Source organism: Anolis sagrei, chromosome 1 (genome assembly GCF_037176765.1).
Source record: "Anolis sagrei isolate rAnoSag1 chromosome 1, rAnoSag1.mat, whole genome shotgun sequence".
Lineage (NCBI taxonomy): Eukaryota > Metazoa > Chordata > Lepidosauria > Squamata > Dactyloidae > Anolis > Anolis sagrei.
The window spans coordinates 11222999-11250014 of record NC_090021.1 but is presented as its reverse complement, the minus strand read 5'-3'; the positions used below and the strand labels follow the sequence as shown (position 1 = coordinate 11250014).

Sequence of the window (27016 nt, the reverse complement as noted above, 5' to 3'; positions counted from 1 at the left end):
TGTGGATAAACTCCTTCAGCAGCTCATGAAGCAAGAGCACACTCCAAACTTTGTCTCTGTTTGCTTCTCTCTGCAGGCACTTCCATAGCTCAAGCCTGATAAATGTAACAGTATCCAAAAGTCCCAGGCTTACACAGCTCCCCAGGCATAGCCCGACCAATCAGTTTCATGCGTCTTATTTTACAGTTGACACATATGCACTAAGTGATTTCTTTAACAAAGCTTTGGTTTTCTGAAGTTAAGAGAAGTGGGAAAACTTTTTCTGTGAGTTGTTTTTCACTAATATTAAAGTTTTCTTTTAATAGAGTCAATGAATGGCTAAATAGGGGAAAGTGACCATTGTGATATGTAATTGTTTTGCGTTGGCTCATGTTTCCAGAAGTTGTAAAATTTTGTAAATTCAGATAATGGTTTTGCCCATTTTTATATGGTACAATGTGCTACAGATTTATTCCAAGGAAAGTTCCATTCAGAGTTTGTCTAATGTCTATACGAGCATAAAAACAAGACCCATCCCGAGTTGGCCTTTCACTATCTTCATGATTTTCTTACACTTTTGGTGAATATTATTTATTATAAAGGGGGAAAACCAGTTTTGCCCCACTTCACAAAAGGTTAGAAGTGCTCCAAAATTTGCTTGAAATAGCACCCATGATATCCTAACTATACACAAACCAATAGCAAGCAAGCAAGCACATCTCCACAAGAAAAATCAATTTTGTTCCAAGAATTCTGCTTATGAAGGAAGAGAGAGAGTTCTGTTTCATATTTGATCAGGCTCATCACATAATCAGGGGTTTATGGTTATTTATTGAATCGGATAAATTCTTCCGAGGGCCCATAAAGACATCCCCTTTAATACGGGAATTCTCACAATTGAAAGGGGCAATCCAGATGATGTCCCTGAGAAACACGAATTAATTCACCACAAACCAGGAAGACCCTGGTTTTTGGTGAATTCTTGGAAGGCGCAGAAGATGTGTACATTTCATGCAGGTTTTTTTATTTATTTCAAAGAGGTTAGTGAAAAACACAAATCCACTCTGCTTCAAGCTTTGCATTTCTACTGTTATGGTTCTGTTAGAATCCAAGTATATGACTTTCTGTTCACGCTTTTTAAAGAGATTGAAGATTTAGATTTGCAGATATTCCCAACTGAAACAAAAAAATGAGATGTTTAGAACTTTATTTGGGATATATATTTTTTTGAATACTCAAAGTGCTGCTAATCCCTAGGTTCAACATTTCTCTATAAATTTATTTGCTGTGTTTATATACCACCTTTCTCAGCCCTGAAGGGACTCAAGGTGGTTTACAACATTTTAATGGCAACAATTCAGTGCCAACATAATATAAAATATCATAACTAAACAATAACATTTAACCAAGGCTATGAATTAAAATAATTAAAACCATTAAACATAAGACATAAATAATATTTAAACATTAGGACAAAGCATTAAAACATCCTAGTATAAATATTAAAATCACATGATCCAAAATCGTAAACGGTAACCAATCCAATTGTCATTGCACATATTCTCTGATTATTCTTTGCACTACATTACTTTAATGGCCAAAGGCTTGGTCCCATAAACAATTCCATTACTTTTATAGGCACTTTGTAGGACTCGTATTTAATCCTAAAACTGAAACCAGAAGAAAGCTGAACATGCAATATGAATAGACTCATGATTGGGTTACACTGTTCAACGGAGAAAAAGTTGCGGGCCTGAAAATAGTTGTTCTTTTATGATTTTGGGGTGCTGAAAATGAAAATGACATTTAAAAATGTATATTGGCTCTAGTTTTTATGATATAAGCAATCACGTGATCACATATGGTTGAAAAAATGCATGTTGCGACTTACACTATGGAAGATTCTAGAATATTCTAGAAAGTTTGATGACGCAGTATTAGTGCCGTGTGCAAAAGCCAGAAAGCCCTATATAAGGCCAGACTTTTGAACAGTGAGGGTCAGTCAGTTGAAGACTGAGACAGTATCGTTAAACATCATTTTACATTGTTCTTTTTACTGTAGTTATGCCTCGCACGTGTGTAAATAAAGCACTATGGAAAAATATATCAAGGCCAATGGACTCCGTCAATGCTGTCAGACTACTGCTGGAGCATTGCGAGAGACAATCCTTTCCTTGAATACAAAAGATAAGTCAAGAGAAGCAAACAGGATATAAACTAAAGTCACGATTAAAGCGACATTTAAACTTTCAGACTTTTCAACTGCATTAGGCCTACTAATATAGTTTCTTGCTGCACAAACATAAACAATAGACTAATTAAATAAATATTTCTCATATATAAACTATTGGCAATATAATTTGACTAAAATTCACAGTTTATATACATGCAGTAAGGTTTATTTATTTATTTATTTATTTATTTACAGCTTTTATATTCCGCCCTTCTCACCCCGCAGGGGACTCAGGGCGGATTACAGTCAACACATATATGGCAAACATTCAATGCCAGTTTGACAAACAACATTTAACACACAAATACACTGAGGCTATTTAACTTTTTTCTGGCCGCCAGGGGAGCTGATGCTTTTCATTGTCCATCAGCAACACCGATGAAGTTCTTCCGCATTCCACATTCCCCGGAGTCTTTTTTTTCTTTATGGCCTCATAAATTAGTTAAATTTAGCCTCCCACACAAGGTGGTACCTTATTTTCCTACTTGACAGATGCAACTGTCTTTCGGGTTGCAAAGGTCGACAACGGGCTACACAATGGCTGGACACCCACTCCAGCCTGGGCTGGCTTCGAACTCATGACCTTTTGGTCAGAGTGATCTTAATGCAGCTGACACTCAGCCAGCTGCGCCACAATCCCAGGTTAGGTGCATTATCATAATATTAACTAATTACCTATTGTGGAGAAAATTGAAATAGCTGTTGCATAAAAAACAGAGCCAATTAACACATTTAATTATTATATTTGAATTCAGCATGTTAAATTTATTAAGAAACGGCACATTTCTGGTTTCTATCATGGAACAAATCTGGTTAACTTAGTTTAGCCTTGTGTTTAGGAAAGTCAAGGGATGCTCAGAAATTTGACCAAAACTCTAGAGTAATCCCACAGTTTTGACTAGTGTGGGCAGCAGGACTGAGTCTGATGTGGGCCAATCCATGGTCCACACAAGTCACTGTGACCATTCCCTTTCTTTGCACTAACCAGAAAAGGAAAAGGGGGTGGATCAGATACATATCGCTGCCACTACCAGAGCTTCTGTCCATTGTGTGTTCCCCATGTTGACATCAGCAGAGGTTCCACACAATGGTCAGAAACTCTCCTGGAGTTTGGGCAGCAGTAATGGTGATACTGTGGGTTGGGGACAGAGTATGTGACGATAGTTTAAACGGCCAGTGTAGATGAACCCTTGGTGGAGGTGTGCAGGCCTCACCTTCAGCAAGAAATGATGTTATCAACTGGCAGGTTATTGGTGTTTTACATGTACTTTCAGTTTTATTATGCATTAATATTTTTGGCCAATGTGCAATATCCATGATATTCACTTTTGGGTAAATAAATCACCAGGTTAACTGTTGACAACGAGACCCTGTGGATGAGAGTCAGAAAAAAATGGCTGCGAACTTTAATAAAGAAAGACTTTTTTACCTTACACAACATGCACCTCCATCGCTACATGTTCCATAGTTGTATGTATTGAATGAACATAAATAATCAGGATCTGTTGGGTTTTTACAAAAACCGCTTGTTGCTTGACAGTCTTCATCAGTGTATATTAGACTAGAGGGAGAAAAGAAACATAAGATGGTGAAAGAAGAGAGAATGAGAGCAGGTCTTCAGAACATAGAGATTATGGTAATTATCTTGAACTTCTCTGGTTGCCACATTTACCAGAACAGATTCCTCCATTTTTCATGCGTTCAGAAATATATGTCTATATATTTATATAAAAATGCTCTGTTTGTTTTGAGTGATATCATAACTCAAAAACCGCTGGACTAATTGCCAACAAATTTGGCCGCAACACACCTACTAACCCAAAGAGTGACCATCACTCAAAAATAATAATTTTATGGTGGACCTGTCCAAAAGCAACATCCTATTAGAAGAAGATACATAAAACATTACAAAAAATATTAGAGATAAATATACCCCCAAAACCAGAAATCTTCCTACTAGGAATAAACAACATAAAAATGGAAAAAAATAAAGACAAAATTTTATTCTTCCTGACAACAGCAGCTAGAATAGTATATGCAAGACATTGGAAAAAGAAAGATCCCCCAGAGGAAGAAGAATGGTTAACAAAAATATTAGATATAAGAAATATGGACAAATTGACGTATCTACTATCAAAAAAGAAGGGCACCCCATTGGCGGAAATAGACTGGAAATATGTAACAACATACTTAATAAAAGAAAAGACTATGAAAAGAATTATTTAAAGGAACATGACTGGAAATTTAGAAATAGGGGAGAGCAAGACATAAAAGAAAGAGAAAGAAGAAAAAAGGAACAAGAAGGAAAAGGACAAGGAATCTCCAAACGATACCAGGAAGTCAACGCAATACCTACAAAATCACGCACCCCCCTCATACCTCACTATTCATTTCTAATTTTCTTTTCTCACATCCTACACACAATAGGAAACCAGCGTCTCTCAACACAACGAGACCCTGGATAACAGGAAATCGGACACCCCCCCCCCCACTATACCTTTATCTCTAACCCCCCCTTTCCCCCCTCTTTTCCCCCCTCTTTGGTTTTCCCTACTTAGTGAGAAACTTTTACAAGTCTAAAAGTTTCCAGCACTATCTATCTATCTGTTTATCTGTATTTTTAAGAAAAGTAATAAAGATTATTTTATAAAAAAAAAAATAATAATTTTGTCATTTGGGAGTTGTAATTGCTGGGATATACATCCAGACAGCACTATGGACTCAGTTGTCAGTGAATGCTATAAACCAGAAGACAGCAATATCTTTAGTATAGTCTGAGCCAGGCATGTAGCCGGGGGGGGGGGGGGGGGGGGGGGGCTTGAGGGGCTTCACACCCCCCCCCCGAAATTCTCATGGTTGTTCGCAAAAAGGCCTTACTGGTGCATTATTTAAACTGTTAAGTTTACTCATATCATGATCTGATCACCATACTCAATATATCCCATATGCATAGGGGGATTGGGGTAATGATACAAAAGGTTTGCTAGGGTAGACCCTCTTTCACTCAGACTCAGCCCCCCCCCCCCGAAACTCACCCCCCGAAACCCCCCCATGAAAAAAACTCACCCCCCCCCCCGAATCGAAATCCTGGCTACGGGCCTGGTCTGAGCAGTCTTCACATGTTGATTGTTATATTTTAATTTATAGCACAACTGAATCTGGTTCTTAATCTTTATTTATTTTGTATCAAAAGCATTGCATAAATTAGTATAAAACAAGTGGTTCTCTCACAGTTAGCAGCAACTTCTGTCTCACATTGGGTGGGGGTGGGCAATGCCAGCTAGCTTGTAGAGCTTATCAACAGGTGTAGGTTTCAGACATCCTGCGATTATTCGCAGGAGAGCGACTAAATGATAAAAGGTCTGGAGAACAAGCCCTATGAGGAGCGGCTTAAGGAGCTGGACATGTTTAGCCTGAAGAAGAGAAGGCTGAGAGGGGATATGATAGCCATGTATAAATATGTGAGAGGAAGCCACAGGGAGGAGGGAGCAAGCTTGTTTTCTGCTTCCTTGGAGACTAGGACGCAATGGAACAATGGCTTCAAACTACAAGGGAGGAGATTCCATCTGAACATGAGGAAGAACTTCCTGACTGTGAGAGCCAGAGTGTGGTGGAGGCTCCTTCTTTGGAAGCTTTTAAACAGAGGCTGGATGGCCATCTGTCAGGGGTGATTTGAATGCAATATTCCTGCTTCTTTGCAGGGGTTGGACTGGATGGCCCATGAGGTCTCTTCCAACTCTTTGATTCTATGATTCTATTCTGCATATATTGTTCAATGCTATGTTCACCCACTCCACTTGGGAAGACTTGTGCCAAATAGGGCAGGCATACTCGGCAGTTGAGTAAGTCAAGGTTAGGGCTGCTGTCCTTATTAATTTTGGGTCTGCACCCCATGTGCTGCCAGTAAGTTTCTGCAGGATGTTATTGCATGCAGCTATTTTGTGCTTGGTGTTCATGCAGTGTTACCCTAAAAAGTCAACTCTCACCCTTTGCAATGTGCCAGGGCAACGCACTGGTGCCTAGTCATACTCTGAAATGTTGAAGTTTCCTAATCTGCATGCAGAGGCGGCCCTAGGTAATTTTCAATGGTAAGCAAACAGTATTTTGGCATCCCCCCCCCCCCCCAACCAATCACTGATATATATTTTCTGTTCATCATGGGAGTTCTGTGTGCCATATTTGGTTCGATTCCATCATTGGTGGAGTTCAGAATGCTCTTTGATTGTAGGTGAACTATACATCCCAGTAACTACAACTCGCATATGTCAAGGTCTATTTTCCCCCAAGAACGCCTCAAGAGCGCCCCTGGGCAAAATCAACTATACTGCAAATGATTACTTTGCGTAATGGGTTGAGCCACCCCTGTCTGCATGAATGACACTGGAGAATGCTTCCTACCTTTTACAGCAACTCCAGTCTGTGCCACATATTGAAACCCTGACAGTAAAAGGGGGGCAATCAAATCGAGGCAGGCACATTCCATTGTAGACTCTGCATACTTCCATATCCAGTAGAAATAAGTCTGAAATCTGACAGTGTCCTAAAAAAAGAAAGAAAAATTATTATTATTTATTTATTTACTGTATTTATTTATATACCACCTTCCTCAGCCCAAAGGTGACACAGGCTGAGTTCCTAGTGTTAAGGAACATGAAGCACTAGAGAATCTTACAGAGCTTCTGTTTCTTTAAACTTGCATGATAGTTGATCAACTGCACATATCTCTGGAATAGGGATGATGTATTGGAAGGGCCTGTCAGTCACATTCACCCCAAACAAGAACAAAACTGTGGCACACAAAGCTCATCATTTTAAATATAGCTAAACAAAAAGAATCATAGAATCAAAGAGTTGGAAGAGACCTCATGGGCCATCCAGTCCAACCCCCTGCCAAGAAGCAGGAATATTGCATTCAAATCACCCCTGACAGATGGCCATCCAGCCTCTGTTTAAAAGCTTCTAAAGAAGGAGCCTCCACCACACTCTGGGGCAGAGAGTTCCACTGCTGAACGGCTCTCACAGTCAGGAAGTTATTCCTCATGTTCAGATGGAATCTCCTCTCTTGTAGTTTGAAGCCATTGTTCCACTAGTCTCCAGGGAAGCAGAAAACAAGTTTGCTCCCTCCTCCCTGTGGCTTCCTCTCACATATTTATACATGGCTATCATATCCCCTCTCAGCCTTCTCTTCTTCAGGCTAAACATGCCCAGCTCCTTTAGCCGCTCCTCATAGGGCTTGTTCTCCAGACCTTTTATCATTTTAGTCGCTCTCCTCTGGACACATTTCAGCTTGTCAATATCTCTCTTCAAGTGTGGTGCCCAGAATTGGACACAATATTCCAGGTGTGGTCTAACCAATATTTGATTTTGAAACTGTTTACACTAGCATTGCTCAGCCTCATATGAGAGATGTCAGCCTGCAATTGCTACTTTTCCCAGTCAGCAATCTGACAGGGTTCAAAGGACCAAAGAAACAAAAAGAACATTGAAATGATTCTTCAATACAATGAGGTTCTTCATTCATTGGCATCCCATTCTCCCAAAGAGAAACAAATCTACTTTTTTTGATTGATGTTAAATGCAATCAAGTTGCCTTTGACATATGATGATGCTATTAATGAGAGGTTTCAAAGAAACAGGTTGAGTCTCCCTTATCCAAAATGCTTGGGATCAGAAGGCTTCCCCTCCCTGGATTTTGGAGTATTTTGAATTTTTGGAATCCCAATATTTGCATATACACAGTGAATGAGAAATGGGGGAAAGATAAGAGGGAGGGGGACTCTGCTTATGAAAGACCCTTCATAAATCCCACCTTCCATGGCTGTCAGCACACTTTTTGCCTTTTTACCCCCCTCCAACATAATGAATACTGCTGATGTGTGGTTTGAACTTTGAATTATGATTCTAGAGAACATAATTCAAATCACCATGGAAATCCATAAGTTGATCTTGAGCAAATGACACCATTGCAGGGTTGTTGTAGGTTTTTCTGGGCTATATGGCCATGTTCTAGAGGCATTTTTCCTGACGTTTCGCCTGCATCTATGGCAAGCATCCTCAGAGGTAGTGAGATCACTACCTCACTACCTCTGAGGATGCTTGCCATAGATGCAGGCGAAACGTCAGGAAAAATGCCTCTAGAACATGGCCATATAGCCCGGAAAAACCTACAATAGCCCAGTGATTCCAGCCATGAAAGCCTTCGACAATACATTGGACACCATTGCAGTTTCAGATGTTGGCAATAGTAAACCTCTTCTGAACATTTTGCCAAGAAAATCTTATGATGCGTTTATCTTACAGTTGCCATGGATTAGAAATTACTAGGGCTGTCCAACCACGGAAAAATTTGTTTCTAAATTCGATTTGTTTTTAGGGGGTTTTTGCGTTTCGTTATTTAAAAGAATTCCGAAATTTTTCTTTTAAAAAGTTCGATATTTACGAAATTTTGGAAATTACGAAACAATTTCGAAACAATAACGAATCGATTCGTTAATGGCGGACGCGATTGCGCAATACGCTAAAAAACCCTCCAAATGGGACAGGGGAACTTCTGAAGCTTCCCTCTCCCTCTGTTGTTGACTGTTGGTGTGATAATTTATTTTTTTATCACTGATAAAACAAACAACAACTATAAAACTTGCACCAGACATACGGAAATAATTACGAAATAATAACGAAACAATTTCGAAACAATTACGAAACGAATTAGAAAAATTCATTTCGTTTTTTAGTTGCTCCTGAATGGTTCAATATCGCTTCATTATCAAAAAAAATAACGAATTAATAACGAATTACGAAATTAACGAACGAAACGGCCCAGCCCTAGAAATTACGTTAAGGCACACAACGACAATCACATTCAAATAAATCAATAACAATTCTAATCCACATCTATACCTGGAGGGGTTATATGTATCCAAGAAAGCACAGAAAAGAAAAGCCAAAATATCTTCATCTTTACTGGAAATTAAAATACCGTAAGAAGCTGTAGGTCCATAAGCTTATGAATTCCAGATCCACATATTTTTTTGAGTTCAAGAAACTATTATCCATGGACTATTGAACAGATTAAGTAAAAAAATCGGAAATGCTAGTCTTCTTCCTTATGAGACAAAAGTACTGGCAGAGTCTTGGTGTGTCTATTATATAACCAAGATAGGATAGAATGGCCGTCTTTTGAGTCAATTCAGTCATGCATCCCTGCATGGCAGTTTACTGAACTAGATCTGCCTTGTGTTTCTTTCCAACTCTAAGATTCAATGATTCTACAGTTTGCAGGAGTCCTACCCATGACACTGATTGGCACTCTTAAAAGGATACCCAACCAAGGGCAAGAAAACATCCCTAGACACTTTGCTCAAAATGTCTGGCAATGAGAGGAATATGGATTTAACCCTTTCACCAGCTGGAAACGTGATGGTGCAGTGGGTCAAACCCTTGTGCTGGCAGGACTGCTGATTGCAAGGTCAGCAGTTCGAATCCAGGGAGAGCGGGGTGAGCTTCCATCTGTCAGCTCTAGCTTCTCATACGGGGACAAGAGAGAAGCCTCCCACAGGATGGTAAAATATCTGGGCGTCCCCTGGGCAACATCCTTGCAGACAGCCAATTCTCTTACACCAGAAATGATTTGCTGTTTCTCAAGTCACTCCTGACATGGGAAAAAGCCATTTGGTGCATAGGAAAGACCACGAAAAGCACATATCACCCATCTTGGTGCTCTCACCTTGCAAATTGTAAGAAAAGTAAGTGCCAAATGGCAAACTTAACAGACCATGAGAGGGTATTCAAAAAGTTTCTGCACATTTATATTTTTGTTAGAAACTGTGAGAGCATAAGTAGTAGTAATTGACCATGTCTGAGAATGTCATATGACTAGTTTGTTTGGCAACCTGGCTGACTTTGCATTTTAGAATTAGAGTTATCACACTGTGCTGAAGATGGCCTCAAAACTTATAACCTGCACCAAAGAGGAACAGTGTTCTTTCATATGCTTTTTGTGGGCAGAAGTTGTGGCGGGAGCACTAATTCATCTTCTCCTGTGTGCTCAGTATGGGGATAATTTTTTCTTTCATTGGGTCATCTATGAGTAAATTGAAATGATTGAAAATGGACAAGTGAGTGTGGTGGATGTAGAGTGCTCTGGACATCCAGCTTCAGCTATGACCATAAGGAATTAAGAAAGAACCCTGGAACTGATTCGCAAAAACAGAGGCATAACAGTTGAAGAGGTTGCAGGAAAGTTGAATGTGAATGGTGATCTTCCTGTGCCATGAAAACGAAATTACTGGGAAATCATTTCCCTACCATGTCATAGAATCATAGAATCATAATATAATCATAGAATCATAGAATCATAGAATCTAAGAGTTAGAAAAGACCTCATGGGCCATCCAGTCCAACCCCCTGCCAAGAAGCAGGAACATCGCATTCAAATAACCCCCGACAGATGGCCATCCAGACTCTGTTTAAAAGCTTCCAAAGAAGGAGCCTCCACCACACTCTGGGGCAGAGAGTTCCACTGCTAAACGGCTCTCAGTCAGGAAGTTCTTCCTCATGTTCAGATGGAATCCCCTCTCTTGTAGTTTGAAACCATTGTTCCGCGTCCTAGTCTCCAAGGAAGCAGAAAACAAGCTTGCTCCCTCCTCCCTGTGGCTTCCTCTCACATATTTATACATGGCTATCATATCCCCTCTCAGCCTTCTCTTCTTCAGGCTAAACATGCCCAGCTCCTTAAGCCGCTCCTCATAGGGCTTGTTCTCCAGACCTTTTATCATTTTAGTCGCTCTCCTCTGGACACATTCCAGCTTGTCAATATCTCTCTTCAATTGTGGGGCCCAGGACGGAACCCTGCGGCACTCCGCTCGTCACTTCTTTCCAGGATGAAGAGGAAGCATTGGTGAGCACCCTCTGGGTTCGTCCACTTAACCAATTACAGATCCACCTCACCGTAGTTTTGCCTAGCCCACATTGGACTAGTTTCCTTGCCAGAAGGTCATGGGGGAACCTTGTCGATGGCCTTACTGAAATCCAGGTACGTGGCATCCACGGCATTCCCCACATCTACCCAGCTTGTAACTCTATCGAAAAAAGAGATCAGATTAGTCTGGCATGACTTGTTTTTTATAAATCCATGTTGACTACTAGCAATGACCGCTTTTGTTTCTAAGTGTTTGCAGACCACTTCCTTAACAATCTTTTCCAGAATCTTGCCTGACCGGACGGTAGTTGTTTGGGTCATCCTTTTTTCCCTTCTTGAAGATTGGGACCACATTGGCCCTCCTCCAATCTGCTGGAACTTCTCCCGTTCTCCAAGAACTCTCAAAGATGGTTGCCAATGGTTCCGAAATGACTTCTGCTAGTTCCTTCAATACTCTTGGGTGTAGTTGATCTGGCCCTGGGGACTTGAACTCGTTTAGAGCAGCCAGGTACTCCTGGATGACTTGTTTCCCAATTTGGGGTTGGATGTCCTCAAATCCCTCATCCACTCCGTCTTGCTGAGGTTGAAGATGACTTTCTTTTTGTGAGAAGACTGAGGCAAAGAAGGTATTAAGTAATTCTGCCTTTCCCCTATCCCCTGTCAGCATTGCCCCATCTTCTCCTCGAAGAGGCCCTATCGCCTCCTTGTTTTTCCTTTTTCTACTGACATAAGAAAAGAATCCCTTTTTATTGTTTTTAATGTCCCTGGCAAGCCTGAGCTCGTTTTGTGCTTTAGCCTTGCAGACCTTTTCCCTACAGGTGTTGGCTATTTGTTTGAATTCTTCTTTGGTGATTTCTCCCTTTTTCCACTTCTTGTGCATGTCTCTTTTGTGTCTCAGCACAGTTAGAAGTTCTTTGGACATCCATTCTGGCTTCTTTGCACTTGTCCTATTTTTTCTTTTTGTTGGCACGGTTTGCAACTGCGCCTTGAGTATTTCACTCTTGAGAAACTCCCATCTATCCGTAACCCCCTTGTCTTTTAGTATCTGTGTCCACAAAATGCTGCTCAGTGTTGGAAGAGACTGCATGAGTTGGAGTTGGAAGAGACTGCATGGGCCATTTAGTCTAACCCCCTGCCATGTCTTAGTTCTAAAGGGCTGAGTAATCTGTAAGTAAGTGAAAACAGGTGAAAGCAGTTAAGGGTGGATGCATGCAAGAGATAGGTTGCAGCTGGATTTTACTGGTTATAAGGAGCTAGCCCTGAGATTGATGTTAGGAGAAAAGTGTTTGTTATATTTTATGGGGAGGGGACTTCACAGGGTGTTATTTTGGGCATTTAAGCTGTTTCTATTTTTCAGGGAGGCACCCGTGTTTTCTTTCCTGGACCTTACCTTCATGACACATGCACTCTTTCCAAAGCATTTAAAAGAGAGAAGTTCTTAAAGCTCTTTCTTACTCTAGAGGAGAGGTGCTGCAGACAGGTGCATGCACTTCAAGGAGGCTTCAAGTTCTTACCTGTTTCTGCTCTAGAAGAAAGGCACTCAGCTGCAGGCAGGCACACACACTTTAAGGTGGCTTCTTGTTCTTAAAGCTATTTTTTCCTACTCTAGAGGAGAGACACTCAGATGCAGACTGTCACCACACTTTAAGGAGGCCTGTTACCTTCTACTCTGCAGGCAGGAGCCCACACTTTCTCTCCCAGGCCTGCACGACCCACACACACTCTTTCCAAGGCATTTAAAAGAGGCAAGTTCTTAAAGCTGTTTCTCACTCTATTATTATTATTATTATTATTATTATTATTAATTAACTTTATTTATACCCCGCTAACATCTCCCGAAGGACTCGGTGCAGCTTACAAAAGGCCAAGGCCCTCAACAAAACAACAACATAACAAATACAACAATAAAACTCATAAAGCAAAACAATAAACATTAAAGCAATAACAATAAACACTAGAACAATAATACCACAACGCATTTAAAACTAAGGCTGGGCCAAATGTAATGAATAAAATTTAAGAAGTGAAATGTATAGGTTTTTAGAGGTAGGTGCGGTGTGCAGACAATCTTAAATCTCTAGCATTGGGACATGATGCTAGGAGTTTCCTATTCTGGAAAGGTGCACTGGAACAGCCACGTCTTCAAGCTCTTCCTAAAGACTGCCAACGTTGGGGCTTGTCTGATGTCCTTGGGGAGAGAGTTCCAGAGTCGGGGGGCTACCACAGAGAAGGCCCTGTCCCTCGTCCCCACCAAACGCGCTTGCGACGCAGGTGGGATCGTGAGCAGGGCCTCTCCAGATGATCAGAGAGATCGTGTGGGTTCATATTCGGAGATGCAGTCATGCAGGTAGGCGGGTCCCAAACTGTTTAGGGCTTTGTAGGTAAGCACCTGCACCCTGAATTGAGGAGAGAGGAGAGGTGTAGCAGGCAGGTGCCCGTGCCCTCTCTCTCTTGGGCCTGCACCATGCAGCAGTCATGAACTCTTTCCAAGGCATTTTAAGGAGGCTTCCCTCTTCCAAGTTAGGAAGAGCAGTGACCTTCTGCTGCTATCCTCCCTGGGCTTCCTTTAAAAAAAAAAACAACCCTCTTTCTTCCTGGCATGCTTCAATCTCCTGCTTTGGGTTCAATGCTTCCTTATAGCTTTTTCTACTTTCTAGTAGTTGGTAATGGCCATACTTCCTGAAACACTCTGTTTTGGGTTAAAACATAACTGTTCTACTTCCTGAAACTCTCTGCGTTGAGTTTAAATATAACCATTATACTTCATAAACACAAAAGCACTGTTTCTGGTAGGATGTTATCTCTGTAACACATGCCTTTGTCCATTCCCATTACTGTGAAATGTTGGGCCACTACTATTAGTGACTGGCTGGCATTCTGTACTACAGTGATGGATTTGTAACCCGAAGTTAAGAATCCATAACTTCTCTGTATTTAATAAGACCACATGGTCTTCATATACTATATCTCTTCAGTTCTAAAACACACTTCCCCCCCTATACAAACAAGTTCTGGGAGCACATCTGGACACTCGCCCCAGAAAGAACACACTTTCTGAGGGGCGTTTGGATGGGGATCCAGAAACATTCAAATTTTGATCCCTATCTTTAAGGGCTGTCTGGAAGCGCCCTGTGTTATCTGAGTCCACACTGCCATATATTCCAGTTAAAAACTCTAAATGTGGGATTTTATTCAGCTGTGTGGATGGGTCCCTAATTTAATAGCATCTGTTACTTTCATAAGCATCTTCTGCTTAGGTTTAGTAGTTTTCCTGTTGTAGGATAGTGTCTTATATGACATAGTTTGTTCATTTGCCTTTGAACAATGGTATGGTTGTTTCACCAAATAAAAAAATAATATTGAAAAATAGATTATACTTAAAAAAATATCCTCCTGCTGAGTTCCTCATTGTTTATTTTCTCTTTCCAGCTAGCTTTCATGTGTTTTCTTCATATTAAACCACAATTGCAATAACTCTGCAGTGTCATTAGTTAACTGTAATTTGGTGGTTGATGGAGTTTCTACGTTCATTGCATAGATAACAAAATTTATTTTTCTCTGAAACAGAAGAACTGCCACTGCCACTGGACAAAAAAGTCTACTTGCCATTTCCACTGTTCCAGTTATTATTATTATTATTATTATTATTATTATTATTATTCTTAAACTTTATTTGTACCCTGCTAGCATCTCCCGCAGGACTTGATGCAGCTTACAAAGGCCAAGGCATCAACACAACAACAGCAAAACAATAACAGTACAATTTACAGCAAAATAAAACATAAGCAATAAAAAACAATACATCAATTATGCAATAAAAACCAGGGCCAGGCCAGTGATGAGTACAAGTTAAAAAGTACTGGGTGTGGTGGGTGGTATTTGGATTTCTGGGCAAGTGCAATGTGCAGAGAGTATTAAACTCTAATAAAGTGCTTCTGGGACATAGTGCTGGAGATTATCCTATTCTGGAAAGGCACATCGGAATAGCCAGGTCTTCAGATTCTTCCTGAAGACTGCCAACGTGGGTGCTAGTCTAATGTCTTTGGGGAGGGTGTTCCAGAGTTGGGGGGCAACCACAGAGAAGGCCCTGTCCCTCGCCCCCACCAAATGCGCCTGTGACGCAGGTGGGCTTGCGAGCAGGGCCTCTCCGGATGAACGAAGGGATCGTGCGGTCATGCAGGTAGGCAGGTCCCAAACAGTTTAGGGCTTTGTAGGTAAGCACCTGCACCTTGAATTGGGCTCGGTAAGTAACCTCAGCCAATGGAGCTCCTTAAACAGAAGGGTTGACCGCTCTCTGTAAGGAGCACCAGTTAACATCCTGGCCGCCACCCGTTGGATCAGTTGGAATTTCCGAGCCATTTTCAAGGGCGGCCCCACGTAGAGCACATTACATTACAGTTATAATCTAAGAAGATGTGACTATAGAACAGGCTACTTGGGCAAAGAGTTTATCTCTTTCCCTTCCTCCACCTTTCCTTGTTTTATCTATCTAGTCTGTCTTTTAAATTTATGTTTTAATTGTTGAAAGATATCACTGAAGCATGAGCAAATTCCATATTTATACAATTCAGAGAAATCTCTTCTGCCTTGGATTTTTACTTATGTGTTCCCATTGTGTTTCTGGTTCCAGATTAGAAGTTGACTTCTGACTTTTTTCTACTGTCCTTGGCAAACTTTAAGCTTTGTTGTTATCAAATGCCAACTTTTCACGACTTAGAATATTGAGCATGAGTTGCAATATAAGAATATATTCCAGACCACCCAGTTCTCAACCCAATCATTCCCTTTCTCCATTTCTGTTATGGCAGTAACAGCAACAGCAAATGGCAAAATCGGGTAGACTACTACAATGTACTCTAAATGGGGTTGCCTCTGAAGACTGTTTGGAAGCTTCAAGTAGTCCAATGGGTGGCAGCCAGATTACTAACCAGAGCAGTGTACAGAGAACATACAATGCCCCTGTTATGCCAGCTCCACTGGCTGCCAATTTGCTTCCGAGCACAATTCAGAGTGCTGGCTTTGGTCTGTAAATCCCTAAATGGTTCCAGCTTAGCTGTCCAAATGTATCTCTCTGTACATTTGTTAAGATGTACAACTGTTAAGATCTTCTGAGAAGCCCTGCTCTCGGTCCCGCTCTCATTACAGGTGCAGTTGGTGGGGACGAGAGACAGGGCCTTTGCAATGGTGGCACCGTGACTGTGGAACTCCCTCGCCATCAGAAAGCCCCATTCTCTTAAGCTTCAGGAAAAATCTTAAGACCTGGCTATTTAAGCAAGCCTTTGGGGATTAATGTGACCCTTAAGTATGACGGAACAATGGCAAAGCAATTGGTACAATGTTTACAAAGCTCAGTTGATGCTAGACTTTTGATATGTTTGATATGTTTTAATTGTTGAAAGACTATTTTAATTGATATATATATATTTTTTACAGTTGTATAATATTGTGTTTTACTGATATTGGTATTATCTGAATCTGGTATTGAATTATTGCCATAGTCTGTAGGCTGCCCTGAGTGTGAGACGAAGGGCAGGGTATAAGTACAGTAAATAAATAATCAATAGTTAGCAGAACACCATTTGTAATGAAGTTGACAGGCAGCACCAGAAATGCATGGGGATCAGAGATGGATCCTTTCTGGGCAGAGCTTGGAACAATGACTTTTTATACTCTGTCCTGCAGTCTATATTGCCACAATCAATGGATGTTACTGTGAAGGAAGGAAAAATGATCAAGGGTCTGGAGAACAAGCCCTATGAGGAGTGGCTTAAAGAGCTGGACATGTTTAGCCTGAAGAAGAAAAGGCTGAGAGGAGACAGATGGCCCTGATCGATGGCCATCCAGTCTCTGTTTAAAAGCTTCCAAAGAAGGAGCCTCCACCACACTCTGGGGCAGAGAGTTCCACTGCTGAATGGCTCTCACAGTCAGGAAGTTCTTCCTCATGTTCCCGTGATCATTTTAGTCACCCTCCTCTGGACACATTCCAGCTTGTCAATATCTCTCTTGAATTGTGGTGCCCAGAATTGGACACAATATTCCAGGTGTGGTCTAACCAAAGCAGAATAGAGGGGTAGCATTACTTCCCTAGATCTAGACACTATGCTCCTATTGATGCAGGCCAAAATCCCATTGGCTTTTTTGCCACCACATCACATTGTTGGTTCATGTTTAACTTGTTGTCCACGAGGACTCCAAGATCTTTTTCACACGTACTGCTCTCGAGTCAGGCATTGTCCCCCATTCTGTATCTTTGCATTTTGTTTTTCCTGCCAAAGTGGAGTCTCTTGCATTTGTCACTGTTGAACTTCATTTTGTTAGTTTTGTCCCATCTCTCTAATCTGTCAAGATCATTTTGAATCCTGTTCCTGTCCTCTGGAGTATTGGCTCTCCCTCCCAATTTCATCCCGTCTGCAAACTTGATGATCCTGCCTTCTAACCATTCATCTAAGTCATTAATAAAGATGTTGAACAGGACCGGGCCCAGGACGGAACCCTGCGGCACTCCGCTCGTCACTTCTTTCCAAGATGAAGAGGAAGCATTGGTGAGAATCACCCTCTGGGTTCGTCCATTTAACCAATTACAGATCTACCTCACCGTAGTTTTGCCTAGCCCACATTGGACTAGTTTCCTTGCCAGAAGGTCATGGGGGACCTTGTCGAAGGCCTTACTGAAATCCAGGTACGCTACATCCACGGCATTCCCCGCATCTACCCAGCTTGTAGCTCTATCGAAAAAAGAGATCAGATTTGGCATGACTTGTTTTTTGATAAATCCATGTTGAGTATTAGCGATGACCGCATTTGTTTCTAAGTGTTTGCAGACCACTTCGTTAACAGTCTTTTCCAGAATCTTGCCTGGTATCGACGTGAGGCTGACCGGATGGTAATGTCTCTCCTGACATTTCCCCTGCATCTATGGCAGACCTCACAACCTCTGAGGATGCCTGCTGCCATAGATGGCAAAATGTCAGGAGAGAATGCTTCTAGAACATTTTTGCCATATAGTCTGAAAAACCTACAACAACTCACTGAAACCAGTGAGTTGCACAAAATCAATTCTAAAGAATTTGTGGCTAAAACCTCAAACGTTCAACATGTTGAAATTACTATATGTTGTAATATCTGTGATAGTTTAAAAGACACAGAGGTGCGACTTCCTCTCATTGTTGGGTGCTTTGTCCAAACAAATAAGAAATCTACAACCAACTGTTTACGGTTTATTTTGCATCACAATGAAGATTTACAGTCTTCTCTTCCTTATCCTCTTCTTGATGATCTCTCCTGATCCAGGTATGAATTTATTAGCTTTGCACGGGGACAGGTTTCAGATCTAAACAGAACAACCTTTTAAAATAATGCAGACAAATTCATCTAGAAAGATCTCCTTATTTTTTCAAGCCTTGTTTTAACATCCATCCTCTAGAATTTAGATCTGGCTTCTGTTAATAAGGAAGTTGTAAAGAATGTGATATTTGATTTTCTGAAAAGGGGCACTTGCAATACACAACTTTCTATTTTATATAACTTAACATTGGGATGAAGTATATAGTTTGGAAAAGTTATTTTATGGGAGTGCATCTTGCTGGTTGAAGGATTCTGAAAGTTAGTGTCAGTGGTCCATGTCCATGTCTCAATAAGTGCCAGAATCCTTCCAAAGGGTTGTTACAAGTTATGTTCCAGAAATACAACCTACAAGCATTATTTTTTTAGCAGGGGCATGACTCCTGCCATAGTCTGAACATTTTTTTTCATGTCAGGAGGAACTTGAGAAACTGCAGGTTGATCCGGGTATGAGAGAATTGGCTGTCGGCAAGGATTGTCGAAGACTTTCATGGCTGGAATCACTGGGTTGCTGTAGGTTTTTTCGGGGTATATGGCCATGTTCTAGAGGCATTCTCTCCCGACGCTTCACCTGCATCTATGGCAAGCATCCTCAGAGGTAGTGAGGATGCTTGTCATAGATGCAGGTGAAATGTCAGGAGAGAATGCCTCTAGACCATGGCCATATAGCCCGAAAAAACCTACAACAACCCATTGTCTGCAAAGATGTTGCCCAGGGGACACATGGAGACTAGGATGCGGAACAATGGCTTCAAACTACAAGAGAGGAGATTCCATCTGAACATGAGGAAGAACTTCCTGACTATGAGAGCCGTTCAGCAGTGGAACTCTCTGCCCCGGAGTGTGGTGGAGACTCCTTCTTTGGAAGCTTTTAAACAGAGGCTGGATGGCCATCTGTCAGGGGTGATTTGAATGCAATATTCCTGCTTCTTGGCAGGGGGTTGGACTGGATGTCCCATGAGGTCTCTTCCAACTCTTTGATTCTATGATTCTATGATTCTACCACTGTGTTGCAGGCTTCTTTCATATCCCCGCATGTGAAGCTGGAGCTGACGGGAGCTCACCCCACTACCCAGATTTGAACCGCCAACCTTTTGGTCAGTGGTCCTGCTGGCACAGGGGTTCAACCCACTGTGTCACTGGGGGCTTCATAGTCTGAACTGTGAGGAGAGGATTTGAAATAAAATTCCAGATTGTATTTTAAAATGAAACTTCCAAGACAGCCAGGGATCCTGGAGATAAATCCTATCTTGCCAATATGTCTCTTATAGTGAATTTAGACCCCAACTAACTGCATGAAAGTCTGCTTACAATGCAAACTAAAATCATCGAATCATGGAACTGGAAGAGACCAAGAAGAACAATCCAGTTCAACCCCATTCTGCCATGTGGAAGACACAATCCAAGTACTCCTGGCAGGTGGCTTTCTAGTCTCTGGGTTTAAAACTTCCAGAGAAGTAGATGCCATCACACGTTTAGGGAGCAGCACATTCCTCTATCTGCAGCTTTCATAGAATTGGAAGGGATCTTGTGGGACATCAAGTCCAACCCCTTTCTGCCAAGAAGCAGGGAAATCACATTCAAAGCTCCCCTGACAGCTGGCCATCCAGCCTCTGCTTAAAAGACTCCAAAAAAGGAGCCTCCACCACACTCCAGGGCAGAGAGTTCCACTGCTGAACAGCTCCTCCTACAGTCAGGAAGTTCTTCCTAATGTTCAAGTGGAATCTCCTTTCCTGTAGTTTGAAGCCATTGGTCCATTGCATCCTAGTCTCCAGGGCAGCAGAAAACAAGCCTGCTCTCTCCTCCCTATGACTTCCCCTCACTTATTTATACATGGCCCTCATCATGTCTCCTCACAGCCTTCTCTTCCGCAGGAAAAACATGCCCAGCTCTTTAAGCTACTCCTCATAGGGCTTGTTCTCCAGTCTCTTTCAAAGAAGTGGGGGTCAAAAACATAGTTGGGAAAAAAACAGAAAGATGGAAAATCACCAAATGTTCTATGAATCCACTGAAACCACAGTGCTTGATCTAACCAAAGTTCACACTCTTCATCTCAACCTCTTCACAAGCGTGATTGGTTGTGATGAGAGACAGGGCCTTCTCAGTGGTGACCCCTCAGCTGTGGAACTCCCTCCCCAGTGACACCAGGCAGCCCAACAATGTCATGCGGTGGCTTAAAAAGCCAATGGGATTTTGGTCTGCATAAATAGGAGCCTAATGTGTAGATCCAGGGAAGTCATGCAACCCATGCTCTATTCCGCCTTGGTTAGACCACACCTGGAATACTCTGTCCAGTTCTCAGCACCACAATTGAAGGGAGATGTTGAATGTGTCCAGAGGATGACAACTAAAATGATCAAAGGCAATTCAGTTACTATAGATGAGCATAAGGATACTATGACAAACTGAAAACAATGAATTGTTGAAGGATTTCATGGGTTGTTGTAAGTTTTTTGGGCTATATGTCCATGTTCTAGAAGCACTCTCCTGACGTTTCTCCTGCATCTATGTCAGACCTCCCAACCTCTGAGGATGCCTGCCATAGATGCAGGCAAAACATCAGGAGAGAATGCTTCTAGAACATTTTTGCTATATACCCCGAAAAACCTACAACAACCCACTGAAACCAATGAGTTGCACAAAATCATCCATTCTATAGAATTTGTGGCTAAAACCTCAAACGTTCAACATGTTGACATTACTATACGTTGTAATATCTGTGATAGTTTAAAAGACACAGAGGTGTGACTTCCTCTCATTGGTGGGTGCTTTGTCCACCACACTCCAGGGCAGAGAGTTCCACTGCTGAACAACTCTCACAGTCAGGAAGTTCTTCCTAATGTTCAAGTGGAATCTCCTTTCCTGTAGTTTGAAGCCATTGCTCTACTGCATCCTAGTCTCCACAACCAATCACGCTTGTGAAGAGGTTGAGATGGAGAGCAGGGCCTCCCCAGCTGATCTTAAAGCTCTTATAGGCTCATAGAGGGAGATGCGTTCGGAAAGGTAAGTTGGATCAAAACTGTACAGGCCAAGACCAGCACTTTGAATTGGGCTCGGTAGCAAACTGGCAGCCAGTGAAGTTGAGTAAAAGAGGAAGAGTATGTTCCCTGTATGCTGCCCTTTCTTCCCCATAGCCCCCACTTGCCGCAGTTCTTTTGCCTTACAGTAATCAAGTCCTCATTTCACAAAACCTTTATTTCCTACTGTTTGAGTCCAATGCTCAACCACTATTTCTACATTGGTGGCAAATTGCAACCCACAGATTTAAATACAAAGTATTATTATTTCCAGAGAAGGCAGGTAAGACTAAACCATTCCTCCCACAGACAAATTTCAGGTTATCAGAATTTCCCAAACATATTCAACTGTTCCTCACATCTATACTTATATTTATTTGTATTCTTATTTTTTTGCAGGATATACCAGAAGAATTTCAACTGAACCTGAATGTAAAAATGCAGGGGGCTATTGTACTGTCAGTTTTCCAAAGGGCTGTCAGTATCCGATGAGCCCAACTGGGAAATGTAGTACTTGGAAAGTTTGCTGCATACAGTAAGTTTCTTTTTTAAAATAATAATAATAATAATAATAATAATAATAATAACAACAACAACTTTGTTTAAATAACAGATTTATACAATGTTTTCACAATACATTTTTGAAAACATACACACACACATACATGTAGCAATAATAAAACATGGACAATACATTGAATTTGAAAGGAAAATAAAATTAAATTACATAGGGAACTGAGTATATTTGGTCAAGAGGGAGCAAGATCTTAGCAAAGGAGGCTTTCAGTCAGCTGCTCATTTTCAGACCAATGGCCAAAGAAGGAGCCTCCACAACAGTGTGGGAAACTTTTATTAAATGTTACCGATCAATTTCTATGTGACCTGCCAACCAATTTTAAGGACATGAACTTGGTGTGTAAATAAACCGAGGCAGTGGTCATCAAAGACCAATTCCTCATCTATCAAGGGTGAGACACCAGGCTACAACAAACTAATGATTCCAGAGCATCCACTCAGGGAAATTGATTATAAAATCATAGAGTTGGAAGAGACCTCATGGGCCATCCAGTCCAACCCCATTCTGCCAAGAAGCAGGAATATTGCATTCAAAGCACCCCTGACAGATGGCCATCCAGCCTCTGTTTAAAAGCTTCCAAAGAAGGAGCCTCCACCACACTCCAGGGCAGAGAGTTCCACTGCTGAATGGCTCTTACAGTCAGGAAGTTCTTCCTCATGTTCAGATGGAATCTCCTGTCTTGTAGTTTGAAGCCATTGTTCCGCGTCCTAGTGTCCAGGTAAGCAGAAAACAAGCTTGCTCCCTCCTCCTTGTGACTTCCTCTCACATATTTATACATGGCTATCATATCTCCTCTCAGCCTTCTCTTCTTCAGGCTAAACATGCCCAGCTCTTTAAGCCGCTCTTCGTAGGGCTTGTGTCTCAATTCCAGAGGATATTGAAACTGGAACTCTCACAGCTCAAGGCAATCACTGTTTACCCTTTAATAGACCTTTAAGCCAGCCCCTATATTGATACATACTGAATGAGAGTTTGATTGACCATCTGTGCTGCCCACCGCTGAGTTGTCACCTCCGGAAGCCCCATCCGCTTGTATACCAACCGTCTAAAGATTCCACCGGGGATCATATCAATAGTTAACTAATTTGCCATCACTTTCATCCCCATTGGAGGGTAATATATACTACCAACTTAGTATATTCCTGGTTGTCATTTGTACCAATATGGTGAGAACATAATAGAGCACTTTAGGCGCCTGCCGCCTGCTGCTAGATTGCACCAGCACTTTCGCCCCTTCCCCATCCCTCCGTGCCGCACTTTAATTATTGTCGAATAGAGCACTTTAGACCTAGCACTTTATGATTGTGCCCGATAGCACGTAGTGTCTGCTGTTGATTAAATACTACTATAGACAGGGCTGCATTTAAAAACTTGCACTTTAAGATCTAGCCCATTGGTGTGGCTGGAACACCACCACCATCTGTATTGCTGCTATCCATGTGGTTCCCCATCCCCATTTATGTACTGTCCCTGTTACTTCTGTGTAGCGGAGGGGGCAAAAAAGGAGGTGGGTTGGAGCCTGCGAACGAAAATGGGATAGGGAGGGAGGGGGAGGGGGAGAGAAGATGTTGGCAAGAACCAAAAAATCTAACAACGAGCAAAGTAGAAAGCAATTTCTTGACTATGGATGGCGGCATGGAGGGGGGGAGGTCTTCCACTAGCCGAGGGGCCCCCATAGAGGTCGTGGTGGGAAGGAGGAGATGCGGAAAAAGGAGACCTCAAATTCGGCCTAATTCGGAACGCTTATCCATATTAACAACCCCCAATCGGTCTCCTAAGGTAAATTGGTGTAACCAGGTGAGCGGACCCTCCGGCTTGAAGGTGGTGTTGTTGAACGCCAGATCTGTCAACGGAAAAACGACCTGGATCCAGGATTTAATCCTGGAGGAGCGGGCAGATCTGGCGTGCATCACGGAGACCTGGTTGGATGAAGCTGGGGGCGTAAATCTCTCCCAGCTTTGCCCTCCAGGTTTCTCCGTGCAACACCAACCAAGAGCCGGAGGACGGGGAGGCGGGGTCGCAGTGGTCTATAGAGATTCCATCCATCTGACCAGGAGCCCCATCCCGCAGACCACAAATTTCGAATGCGTCCACCTGAGGGTGGGTGACCGGGACAGAATAGGGATTCTGCTAGTGTACCGTCCACCTCGCTGCACTACAGTCTCCCTACCTGAGCTAGCGGGGGTGGTCTCGAGCCTGGCGGTGGAGTCCCAACAGCTCCTTGTGCTGGGGGACTTCAACATCCATGCCGAGGCAACCCTCACAGGAGCGGCTCAGGACTTCATGTCCGCCATGGCAACCATGGGGCTGTCCCAACGGATAACTGGCCCCACCCACTGTGCTGGACACACATTGGACTTGGTCTTCTGCCAGGGATGGGAGCAGGGTGGCGGTGTGGAGGAGCTGTCTATCTCTCCGTTGCCATGGACCGACCACTTCTTGATCAGATTTAGGCTCACTGCGCCCCCTAACCTCTGCAGAGGTGGAGGACCCATTAAGAAGGTCCGCCCCAGGAGGCTTATGGATCCGAATGGATTCCTGACGGCTCTTGGGGATTTTCCCGCCACCTCGGTAGGTGACCATGTCGAGGCCTTGGTCGCTCTCTGGAATGGGGAGATGACCAGGGCAATTGACAGGATCGCTCCGGAACGTCCCCTCTCGAGTAACCGAGCTAAACCAGCCCCTTGGTTCACTGAGGAGCTGGCAGCGATGAAGCGAAGGAAGAGGGTACTAGAGAGCGTGTGGCGCTCAGACCCAAGCGAGCCAAATCGAACACGGTTTGTGTCCTTTCTAAGGGCATATGCCGCGGCAATAAAAGCCGCAAAGAAAACTTTCTTTGCGGCTACTATTGCGTCTGCAAAGAACCGTCCGGCGGAGCTGTTTCGGATTGTCAGAGGTCTTTTAACTCCCCCTACCTCAGGTGGGAGCCCTGACAATTCGGTCACGCGCTGTGAAGCATTTGCTCGGTTCTTTGCAGACAAAGTCGCTTTGATCCGCTCTGAGCTGGACGCCACATTAAGTGCAGTCTCTGTGGATGTGACACAAGCACCTGCTTGTCCTATTTTGTTGGATTCTTTTCAGTTTGTGAAGCCCGAGGATGTGGACAAGATACTTGGAGGAATGAGGCCCACCACGTCCATCCTAGACCCCTGCCCATCCTGGCTTCTGAAGGAGGCCAGAGGGGGATTGGCCGAGTGGGTAACGGTGGTGGTGAATGCCTCCCTTCGGGAAGGCAAGATTCCAGCGAGCCTAAAACAGGCTATTATAAAGCCGCTGTTGAAGAAGCCATCACTGGACCCCACCAAATTCGAAAACTTTCGGCCTGTTTCCAATCTTCCCTACTTGGGCAAAGTCATGGAAAGCGTGGTGGCCTCACAACTCCAGGTATTCTTGAGAGACACGGATTATCTGGATCCGGCACAGTCTGGTTTCAGACCGGGACATGGTACCGAGACGGTCTTGGTCGCCTTAGTCGATGATCTGCGCCGGGAGCTAGACAGGGGGAGTGTGTCCCTGTTGGTGCTCCTGGACCTCTCAGCGGCCTTCGATACCGTCGACCACGGTATTCTTCTGGGGCGCCTTGCAGAGATGGGTCTCGGGGGCACTGCTTTGCAGTGGCTCCGGTCATTTCTGGAGGGCCGTACCCAGAAGGTGTTATTGGGGGACTCCTGTTCAACACCACAGCCTTTGACCTGTGGGGTTCCTCAGGGCTCCATCCTGTCCCCCATGCTGTTTAACATCTACATGAAGCCGCTGGGTGAGATCATCCGGAGTTTCGGGGTGCGGTGTCATCTGTACGCAGATGATGTCCAACTCTGTCACTCCTTCCCACCTGCTACTAAGGAGGCCGTCGAAGTCCTGAACCGGTGCCTGGCCGCTGTGACGGTCTGGATGAGGGCGAACAAACTGAAATTAAATCCAGACAAGACAGAGGTACTCCTGGTCAGTCGCAAGGCCGAACAGGGTATAGGGTTACAGCCTGTGCTGGACGGGGTCGCACTCCCCTTGAAGGCTCAGGTTCGCAGCTTGGGTGTGACCCTGGACTCGTCGCTGAGCCTGGATCCCCAGGTTTCAGCGGTGACCAGGGGAGCATTTGCACAGCTCAGGCTCGTGCGCCAGCTGCGCCCGTATCTTGGGAAGTCTGACTTGGCCACGGTGGTACACGCTTTGGTCACATCCCGCCTCGACTACTGCAACGCTCTCTACGTGGGGCTGCCTTTGAAAACGGCCCGGAAGCTCCAGCTAGTCCAGCGCGTGGCAGCCATGTTGTTAACAGGAGCAGGGCGTAGGGAGCACACAACGCCCCTGCTGTCCCAGCTCCACTGGCTGCCGATTTGCTACCGGGCCCAATTTAAGGTGCTGGTACTATCCTACAAAGCCCTAAACTGTTCCGGCCCAAAATACCTTGCAGACCGCATCTTGGCCTACGAGCCCACGAGGACCTTGAGATCATCCGGGGAGGCCCTTCTCTCGATCCCGTCTGCCTCACAGGCACGCCTGGTGGGGACGAGAGAGCGGGCCTTCTCGGTGGTGGCCCCCCGGCTGTGGAACGCCCTCCCTGCTGAAGTTAGACAGGCGCCCTCCCTTATGGCCTTTCGTAAGAGCCTGAAAACATGGCTCTTCGAGTTGGCCTTTAACTGAGTGCTATATCTTGGCAATGATGACCGGAATGGACCACGACTATGAGACTGACTATGACCCATGATATGACGAAGCGGATTTTTAGTATAAGTATATGTCAAGTAGTAGTAGCATGTTATGTATTGTTCTGATTACTGTAAATTGTCTTTTCTATGTTGTTGTTCACCGCCACGAGTCGCCCCCTGGGCTGAGAGTGGCGGTAAATAAGTGCAAGTAATAAATAAATAAATAAATACCCTCACCTCGGTTCTTTTAACCACAAATGAGGGTTCCTGTTCTTGTCCTACACCATGAAGGGGTGCCTTAAATGC

At 43.4% G+C, this 27016-nt stretch overlaps 1 long non-coding RNA gene across 1 annotated transcript in view; it reads right to left on the bottom strand.

Annotated features, from left to right (window-relative positions):
• Window positions 1-998: 998 nt before the first annotated feature.
• Window positions 999-27016, bottom strand: part of LOC132762141 (uncharacterized) — a 38483-nt gene continuing 12465 nt past the window's right edge. Inside the window, exons 2-4 of the long non-coding RNA XR_010909020.1 lie at window positions 6611-6752; window positions 3642-3773; window positions 999-1155 (exon numbers count right to left, since the gene is read on the bottom strand). This is a non-coding gene — a long non-coding RNA (uncharacterized lncRNA). The remainder of the gene's footprint in view (window positions 1156-3641; window positions 3774-6610; window positions 6753-27016) is intronic.